The following is a 4,286-nucleotide window of genomic DNA, read 5'->3' as shown; positions in this document are numbered from 1 at the left end:
GGCGGGTGGGATGTAGTCCCCTAGCTGGCTACGCTCCTGAAGGGGTAGGCCAACTTACCCCACCTGAGAATCTGGCCTCCAACTGAAGCAGAGACCGGATTTGAACAGGGAGTTCCCACCCCTCGGGGGTGGGGATGGCATCAACCCAGTGTTCCCTCTAATGTTTCCCACACACGTGTGTGGAATGAATTTTGTTCTGTGCACCAATATGGAGGTGATGTGTGACACGTCAACTTCATATCGGTGCACATAACAAAATTCATGTGGTGGGGTGGGGCCGAGGGGTTTGGAGTGTGGGAGGGGGCTCAGGGCTAGGGCAGAGGGTTGGGGTTCAGGGGTTTGAAGGCTCTGGCTTGGGGTGCAGGCTCTGGGGTGGGGCCAGGGATGAGAGGTTTGGGGTGCAGGAGGGTGCTCAGGGGCTACGGCAGGGAGAGAGGATTCCCCCTAGTCCTCTCTCCCCACAGCAGCACCTGGGCTGTGGGGAGAGGCGCCTCTCCCCGCTGCGGCAGCTCTGGGGCTGAGGCCACAAGATAGGCACCTCTTCCCTGTCCTTGGGCACCCCTCCCCTGGCCGTGGCAGATCCGGGGCTGGTTGGGGCCGGGGGAGGGGCGCCTCGGCCGTAGCAGGCTCGGGCCATGGCTGAATTTGTGATGCCCAACCCCTGGCCGCAGCAGGTCTGGAGCTGGGTTGGGGCTGGGGAAGAGGCACCCCTCCCCCAGCCGCGGCAGGTCACAGCTTGGAGGGTTCCCTGAGCACCTACATGGCACTTAAATGTCTGCTGCATGGCCATGCAGCTTACAAGGAACTTAGCCAACCACTGAGCTATAGGATACTCTTGTATGGGTTTCTCTCAGTCTCTCTTGTAAAAGCCATTCCACTTCATTTAAATAATTAAATATTAATTGGGTCAGAAACCAAGCGCCAATCATTGTATAGTGCAGAATACCCAATGCTCTGGTGCTTAGGGTGTTTTAAAGATGGGGAAACTGAGGAAAGCAACTTGTTCTCCATACACATTAACACAGCAGCGGAACCTGGACTCAAACCCAGATCTCACTCCACAAACACAGCTCTCTCTGCCAAATCATTCTGTAGACGGAATGCTGTCCATCACTGCTGAGAGGAGATTTACACACTGGACAGAAAGGGTCAAATTTTCCTCTTATTTACGGCGGTGTAAATCTGAAGTAAATCCATATCAGAAGTTAGCCTCCTTGTTCTTGCGCTGGTGTAGCTGAGAGCAGAATGCAGCCCATAAAACATAGAGGGAGAGGCCTTGTACTACAGAGATAAACACTCTGAGGATTAGGATTGGCTGTAACTCCTAGCTAATGGATGGAGAGGAAAACATACATTGCAGATGGATGGATAAAGGAACAGAGAAATCCCAGCTGGACTTAGCCTGCAATCGCCCGAGGGTAGCTATTGCATTGCCCTCTTGTTTGTACAGCACCAAACACACTGTCACAAAAATCATACTAAGACCATAAGAACAGCCAGACTGGGTCAGACCAAAGGTCCATCCAGCCCAGTGTCCTGGCTTCTGACAGTGGCCAGTGCCAGGTGCCCCAGAGGGAATGAACAGAACAGACGATCATCAAGTTATCCATCCCCTGTCACTCATTCCCAGCTTCTGGCAAACACAGGCTAGGGACACCATCCCTGCCCATCCTGGCTAATAGCCATTGATGGACCTGTCCTCCATGAACTTATCTAGTTCTTTTTTTAATCCTGTTATAGTCTTGGCCTGGACAACCTCCTCTGGCAAGGAGTTCCACAGGCTGACTGTGCGTTGTGTGAAAAAATACTTCCTTTCTCCACACCAGTCATGATTTTATAGACCTCTATCATATCCCCCTTTTCCATCTCTTATCCAATCAGTTACCAATCCATGAGAGGACCTTCCCTCTTATCCCATGACAGCTTACTTTGTTTAAGAGCCTTTGGTGAGGGACTGTTTTTTTAATAAAAGGACTGAAACTGCAGTTCCCATGCGTGACAGGAGAGGGAGTCTGAAACAGGCAATCTAGCACAGGTGAGCTGCTCTGATGCCCTGTGCAGAAGTTTGACACCTATGGAAATTGAGCAGGAATTTATAGAAGCATCAGAAACACACTTGAAGAGTATCTGTTTGTTTTATGGCATGTGTGTAAAATATTTCCCTGAATCAAGGCTCCATTGGCGGATCAGTCCGTCATTGCAGACAGAGAAGAGCTGCTGTAGGCAGGCGCGGGGCTGTGCAGTGCTGTGATGCAGGTCCTGGGCTGGACAAGCCAGGATCTCAAAGCCACCTATACCCTACTTTGGCACCCATGGCAGATGGCTCACCCCATTTGTGATAACTTTGATCCCCGTGGCACCTCCCTGTCCTGGGGTTTCACCCTGTGCTACTGTCTGGCTGGGCATCTCCCCTTTTCTGAACCTCACCTCCTGCACCCTCTCCCTGATTTTGCCCATCTGCCCCCTTTTTCCCCTGTTTCACCCTCCTCTGGACACGCTTTGGCGCCTGCAAAAATTCTGCCCATACCTCTGATTTCCCCGCTTTGATTGTAGAACATAAGACCGGCCAGACTGGGTCAAACCAAAGCTCCATCTAGCCCAGTATCCTGTCTTCTGACAGTGACCAATGCCAGGTGCCCCAGAGAGAATGAACAGAACAGGTGATCATCCGGTGATCCATCCCTGATTCTTCTGTCACCCCAGGCCTGGCCTTGGGGCTGGGGCGGGGCCCAGGGAAGCTTGCCAAAGGGGGCACCGTACACAGGGTTTGCCTGATTCCCACCTGACCTGCCGAGAGCCAGCTGGGCTGGCAGAGTGGGCAGGCAGGCAGGCGGAGCAGCAGCGTATGGGGGAAGAGGGACCTGAGCTGCAGGGGGCAGTTTGAGGAAAAGTCAAGCCAGGTGACTCCTCCAGAGCAGGGGTGCCCCTCCTCTGGCCTGCTCCACGTGTGCAGCCCTTGCTGTTCCTGTCCCCCCTCCCCCCAGTTTCTCCCTGGAGCCGCCCCTGGCGACTCCTGACTTGGAGCATCCTCCTGTCTGCTGTGGGGGTGTATCGGTGGGAGGGGGGGGTTTGATGTCAGGGTTCCCCCCCCCCATGTACCCGGTTTCCATTTAGCTGGCAGCTGCTTGTGTCTGAACAGGCCTTCAGGCTCCTGACCTTGAGTGCTTTCTTAATGAGACAGCGCACTCACACACTCCCCTCAACACAACACACAGTCACATATGGGCTGTGCTGGGAGGCATCAGGAGCTGCTGCTCTCCTGCCCTCTCCTTATGCAGCCCACGTGGGGAAAGTGACCTGCACCCAGGGAGCCCCGACCTCGCTCCCCCGCCTCACAGCCCCCCTAGGGGTGCACGGGGCAGAGGAGCACCAGTCCAGTGGGGGAGCGAGCAGCAATGCCAGCTGCTCCATCACTGCATCCAGGTCAGTTTCTCCATGTGGGTGCAGGAGGAGGATGCAGGGGTTAGGGGTGCAGGGGTTGGGGTGCAGCAGGGGCAGGGGTTAGGGTGAAGGGGACACAGTGCAGGGGTTAGGGTGAAGAGGGCAGAGTACAGGGATTAGGGGTGCAGGAGGGTGGTACAGGGGTAGGAGGGAAAGGGGTGCATGGATTGGGGTGAAGAGGGCACAGTGCAGGGGTTAGGGGTGCTGGAGGGAGGTACAGGACTAGGAGGGAAGGGGTTGTAGGGATTAGGGGCACAGGAGGGGAATGCAGGGATTTGGGACAAAGGGGGCACAGTGTAAGGGTTAGGGGTGAAGGGAGGATGGGGAGCCCACAGGGGCCATGCCCACAGGGGCCAGGGGCACCAAAATGCAAATTTGCCCAGGGTGCCATTTTCCCTAGGCCAGCCCTGGTCGCCCATTCCCAGCTTCTGGCAAACAGAGGCTAGGGACATCATCCCTGTCCATCCTGACTAATAGCCATTGATGGACCTGTCCTCCATGAACTTATCTAGGTTTTTTTTTGGAACCCTGTTATAGTCTTGGCCTGCACAACATCCTCTGGCAAGGAGTTCCACAGGCTGACTGTGCCTTGTGTGAAAAAAATCCTTCCTTTTGTTTGTTTTAAACCTGCTGCCTGTTAATTTCATTTGGTGACCCCTAGTTCTTGTGTTATGAGGAGTAACTTTAACACTTCCCTATTCACTGTCTCCACACCCCTCATGACTTTATCGATCTCTATCATCTCCCTTTTCCAAGCGGAAAAGTCCCGTGTTATTCATCTCTCCTCACAGGGATGCTGTGCAGGGAGCTGGCTGGGATGCAAGTGGAGGCGGCGGCTTCAGTGG

Source organism: Eretmochelys imbricata, chromosome 14 (genome assembly GCF_965152235.1).
Source record: "Eretmochelys imbricata isolate rEreImb1 chromosome 14, rEreImb1.hap1, whole genome shotgun sequence".
In the NCBI taxonomy this organism is placed as follows: Eukaryota; Metazoa; Chordata; order Testudines; family Cheloniidae; genus Eretmochelys; species Eretmochelys imbricata.
This window is presented reverse-complemented; position numbering follows the sequence as displayed.